This window comes from Sus scrofa, chromosome 1, assembly GCF_054392235.1.
Source record: "Sus scrofa isolate SSC_HxYL_T2T_F1_AM1 chromosome 1, Sscrofa_HxYL_maternal_Yorkshire_Landrace_v2.0, whole genome shotgun sequence".
NCBI classification, from domain to species: domain Eukaryota; kingdom Metazoa; phylum Chordata; class Mammalia; order Artiodactyla; family Suidae; genus Sus; species Sus scrofa.
In genome coordinates, this window is record NC_139383.1 from 75,951,501 (window position 1) to 75,957,500 (window position 6,000).

At 41.0% G+C, this 6,000-nt stretch overlaps 1 protein-coding gene across 4 annotated transcripts in view; it reads left to right on the forward strand.

Moving 5' to 3' along the window:
* FIG4 (FIG4 phosphoinositide 5-phosphatase) overlaps nt 1-6,000 on the forward strand; it is a 144,980-nt gene that overhangs the window by 81,824 nt on the left and 57,156 nt on the right.

Genomic DNA, 6,000 nt, shown 5'->3' on the forward strand with positions numbered 1-6,000 from the left:
ACCACAGCCACAGCAATGCCCGATCTAAGCCATGTCTGCAACCTACACCCAACTCACAGCAAAGCCGGATCCTTAACCCACTGAGCAAGGCCAGGGATTGAACCCGCACCCTCTTGGTTTCTAGTCAGATTCGTTCACCACTGAGCCACGGTGGGAACTCCTGCTGTGGATTTTTGATGACAAAAAGTCTGGATCTAATTATGTTTGGTGAGAGGTAAGTATAAATACTTACATTTAGCTTTGGTGATGCATTTGACTATGGGTAAATGTGGTTGATGTTCTGAAGCTTTATATTGCCTTAAAGTATTGAAGCCAATAAGATACAACTTGGAAACAAACAAAACTTGATTTTCTGTTGTTGAAATTAGCTAGTAAATTACAACCATAAATTAAACCACTCACTTACCTCGAGTTACATAACTGAGGCAGGCAGTGTTGGTGCTTATTTGTGGGAACAAAAGGAAACCAGTGTTATGCTCCCATTTTTTTTTTTTTTAAAGGAAAGTGAGGTGCAGAGAGAATGTCTTAACTGAGATTATTCAGCTGGTTAGACAGAATCAGCTAGAAGCCTGCCCCTGAAAAGAAACAGGTATCAAAGTAGATGAATAGGGCTTTCACAGTTGATTAGGTCTCCTGTTTTTGTTTGTTTGTTTTTCCTAGAATATCAAAATTACAAAAATTGGTTTTGGGCATCCATAATTGATACTTATTCATCAACAGTACTTCTAAAGATTACAGGATAAATTTCAGTGCTCTGTTTTGGACTTTATAGTATCACTCCCCCCATACCGGTTATTTTGATGACAGTTAAATCAGTGTGATAATTCTCAGAAAGAGTGACTAGTTGGGTCCGAGGCAATAGCCAGACAGGAGCAAAGATAGCAAGGTGGAGCCGGGTTGAATTTCTGCCAAGTGTGTGACCTTAGACCTGTTTCTTTCTTTTTTTTTTTTTATTTCCAGTAAATGTATTTTATTACTGTTTGGGTTTTTTGGGGGGGGTAGATTTTAATTTTTTCCATTATAGTTGATTTACAGTGTTCTGTCAATTTCTACTGTATAGCAAAGTGACCCAGTCATACATATATATTCTTTTTCTCACATCATCTTCCATCACGTTCCATAACAAGTGACTAGATATAGTTCCTTGTACTATACAGCAGGACCTCATTGCTTATCCACTCCAAATGCAATAGTTTGCATCTATGAACCCCAAACTCGCAGTCCATCCCACTCCCTCCTATCTGGAAAACTTGTTTTCCCAACCAAAAGATGGACATGACTGTGTATACCTCACAGGTCATTTTGAGAATTAAATGAAAAAATATGTGGAAAATACTTATCCTGGGTCTGACACACAGTAAACATAGTCATGGAGCAGCCGGGCCCTGCGGGAGGGCCGTCAGCTAATATCCATGTGACCGGAGGGAAGTCGCATAACTGGTCCAATTCTCAAGTTTCCACATCAGTAAATAGAGATAATGATAGTATCTGACCGTGGGTTTTTCCGAGAATCAGATGAGATCACATAAATCCTTGGCACATAGTAAGTCCAACAGATATTTGTATTATTATTACTATTATTTAAAGAGATTACATTCTCTAGTTGTAACATTTATTAAAAATCACATAAGGTAAATAGTATGTCAGTTTGAGAGGTGGTCATTCTCAGACACCTATCATGCAGAGATCTGCTTCTCTGTAACTTTACCTACTAATCTTAGTTCAACCCACTGTGACCTTAAGAACACAATTTCCTCATCCACTTGATAGTCTTTTAAATATTTGAAGTCAAGTTCACACATGGTCAAATCTCTTCTTCTCCTGGTTAAATAGCTCCACTTCCTTAGCTGTTTTTCCAATGCTGAGGTTTTAAGTCTGTTTAACACTCAGGTGGCTCTCCTCTGCATTCCAGTCTCTGTCACTGCTCTTTTAATTTTTTTATTATTTTTATATAATGAATTTTATTTTTTTTCCATTATAGCTGGGTTACAGTGTTCTGTCAATTTTCTGCTGTGCTCGGTGACCCAGCACCACATACATGTATACATTCTCTTTCTCACATTATCATGCTCCATCATAAGTGACTAGACATAGTTCCCAGTGCTATACAGCAGGAACTCATTGCTAATCCATTCCAAAGGCAATAGTTTGCATCTATTAACCCCATGCTCCCAATCCATCCCACTCCCTCTTCCCCCGCTTGGCAACCACAAGTCTATTCTCCAAGTCCATGATTTTCTTTTCTGTGGAAAAGTTCATTTGTGCCATATGTTAGATTCCAGATATAAGTGATACCATACAGTATTTGTCTTTCTCTTTCTGACTTATTTCACTGAGTATGAGAGTCTCTAGTTCCATCCATGTTACTGCAAATGGCATGATTTTGTTCTTTTTATGGCTGAGTAGTATTCCATTGTGTATATATACCACATCTTCCTAATCCAATCAGCTGTCGATGGACATTTGGGTTGTTTCCATGTCTTGGCTATTGTGAATAGTGCTGCAGTGAACATACAGGTGCATGTGTCTTTTTCAAGGAAAGTTTTGTCTGGATATATGCCCAAGAGTGGGATTGCTGGGTCATACGGTAGTTCTCACTGCTCTTTTTATTTTATTTTATTATTTTTTTTTGTCTTTTGTCTTTTTTGTTGTTGTTGTTGTTGTTGTTGCTATTTCTTGGGCCGCTCCCACGGCATATGGAGATTCCCAGGCTAGGGCTTGAATCGGAGCTGTAGCCACCGGCCTATGCCAGAGCCACAGCAACGCAGGATCCAAGCCGCATCTGCACCCTACACCACAGCTCACGGCAACGCCGGATCGTTAACCCACTGAGCAAGGGCAGGGACCGAACCCGCAACCTCATGGTTCCTAGTCGGATTCGTTAACCACTGCGCCACGACGGGAACTCCTCACTGCTCTTTTTAAACTGTGTTATCCAGACTTGGATCCAGTAATGGTCAGAGTTTGGTCTGATTCATGCCAGCTGTTGTGGGACCCCTGGTACATTATTCCCCTTGTTCTGGATACTCTATTTTTATCATTAAGTGTGAGGTCACATTAACTGTTTGCAGCAATGCCATCATAATGTTAGTTCTCTGGGCTTCTTCTCCATTAGAACTTTCAGGTCTTTATAACATGTCCTTCTGCTATGCCTTGTCTATGCCACCTTGTCGTGCTCACATCTGCTCTGCGTGCTTATTATATCCTTTTTATCAATTATTTCTTCTAGCTTTGTAGCTTCTTCAGGTTTAATTAGCTGGCCGTCTTGGTGCTAATACAAGTCCTTGATGAAATAGGGTAAATCCTTGAATAGAATAGGGTAGATGGCAGAGCCCTGTGGAATACCATCACCAAGTCCTGCCTCCTTAACATTGTTTTGTGATTTTTGATTGGCATTATTTAAAAAGCTGTAACTTACTATGCAATCAACACTTGACTACCCTGTCATCCTGCTCTGCTTTTTATAGTATCAATTGCTTTGCCAAAGTCCCTATATATTATTTCAGAGGGGCTCGCAAGTTGACTAGGGGAATTAGTTTTTTGAAAATCTGCCCAACCTTTCTGTGTGAGCCAGTGGAATTACACACCTTTTTTTTTTTTTTTTTTTTTTCTTTTTAAGGCTGCATCTGCAGCATATGGAAGTTCCATGCTAGGGGTCAAATTGGAGCTACAGCTGTCAGCTTACACCTGTGTCAGCCACAGCAATGCAGGATCCAGGCCACATCTGCGACCTATACCACAGCTCATGGCAACACCAGATACTTAACCCACCGAGAGAGGCCAGGGATCCAACCTGCATCCTCACAGATCCTCGTCAGATTTGTTGACTGCTGAGCCACGAAGGAAACTTCTGAACTGCACAATCTTAATACTAGGAAAAGGAAAAGAAGCTGACTCACTAGGTATTCGTGCAAAGGAGGAAGTCACACTGGAATTGCAGTTTTCCAAGCTCTGAGACCTGGTCTCAAAGCAGGTTTCTGTGCCTGCGCAGGTGCTCCTTAGAGTAGTGCCTGGTGGGAAGGAGATAAAATGCCCTCCTGGATCTCAGATGCTTTCCTCTTCCATCCATCTCAGCTCAGCTTCCTTAGGATGGGTATTTCTTTGGGCTTCTTTGCTTCTGGGACCCACTCAGAAGAGCTGGACTTTTTAAAAAGTATTGTTAGGTTGCATTATCTTCCCGAGGGAGATAATTTAGTAATATTCAAAAAAACTTCTGGCCTGCTCTCAAATCACTAATACAAGATTGATCATCTCTTAATTCTTTCTCTCCACATGGTGCATTCTGAGTTGAAACACATTCTTTATAATGTTTACTCCTTTTTTCTGAGTGTGCTTGTAGTGAGCACCATTTTTTAGGAAATCACTTACAGGTGAGCTGATAACTTCTCTGCTTTCCTCCTCTGCTAAGGTCAGGTCATCACAATATAGAATTTATGCCTGTGCTTGCTCACATGCCAGCTCCCCTCCCCCGTCCCCCCACCTCTCTCTTGGATTTGTATGCACACATCCCTCTGAAACTGTTAGCCCCTGTCTTTTATATTCCCCTGATTTGATAGTCTGATTCTCCTATAAGAAACAAAAATGAGATTAGCCTGGTGTGGCTTGTTTTAGTGACTATATGAGGTTTCATAGAAGTCACTGGTCATCTTTTTTGGCTGCTCGTCATACATACGTGATTTGATATTTCACTGGCATTGATGTCCCACTCACTGCTGTATGGTTTTTGGAATCTTTCACTCTTCTTGCTTTTGAACATCAAGACAGCATTTGCTCATTTCCAGGTTAAGTTCCATGCTTCACTGTTTCTTAAAAGTTTACTGATCTCAACTGCACCAGGACAGTGCTCTTAGAGATGCTCTGCTGCCCTCTTCTATCCCTTGGGCTTGCACAGTTCCAGCTTTTCTTGGGTTTTTCTCTTTTCAGCATGAAACTTACCATGACTGGTAAAGATAGAAACAATACCGGAATTAAGTGGCTATACTGTCTGTCATTATTTTCTTTTGGGGGGGGCTTTTTTTTTCCTTTTTTTTTTTTTTTTTTTTTTTTAGGGCTGTGCCTACAGCATATGGAGGTTCCCAGGCTAGGGGTCAGAGCTGCAGCTGCCAGCCTATGCTAGAGCCCCAGCAATGCCAGATTGGAGCCACATCTGTAACCTACACCACAGCTCATGGCAATGCTGGATCATTAACCCACTGAGCGAGGCCAGGGATTGAACCCACAACCTCATGGTTCCTAGTTGGATTCGTTTCCATTGTGCCACAAGAGGAACTCCTTCAAACAGCCCCTTTTGCATCAGCAGGAGCTCGTTATAAATGCAGAATCTCAGGGCACCTACTGAATCAAAATCTGCCTTTGCACAGGATCACCAAGTGTACACTTATTTTGAGAAGCACTGCTCTAAAGCATTACTTCACTTTCAAACAAACTTTTAGGAACCATTCCTGTTATCATAGTACTACCCCTCCACCCTCACGGAATTAACTGGGCTTCCTGGTCCTTTTTTTTGGTCCTCCTTCGTCAGGTATTCTGCTTGCCATCTCTAGAGAATTCTTTATGTTGCCTGTTTCATCCTCCTCATTCATCATAATTGGGAGTATTCAACATGGTGATGTCAGCATTTTATTTATTAAAAGCCGTTCATTTATTTAAAATGATCTTTTAGCGTTTTTGGCTATAGGCGCTTATTGCTGAACCTCTTGAACCTCTCTGTTTTGTTTTGTTTTGTTTTTTAAATTGATAACTCATTTCACATCATTCCCTTTCCTAGCTCTCATCTACTTCGATATAGCATTTTTCTCCTAAATATCCATTTTGTTGGAATTTGATTTAGATTCAGTGTTCAGAGAAAAGGCAGTTCAGGAGTCTTTCAGATTCTTTGCTCCTGGTGGATGAGTCCACTAGTAGAAGCCCATGTGACTGAAATTCCCTGCCTGACTCTGACTGACCTCTGTAAACAAGCAGTGAATACTTACAGTTCAAGATTAATAGGAGCCATACTGT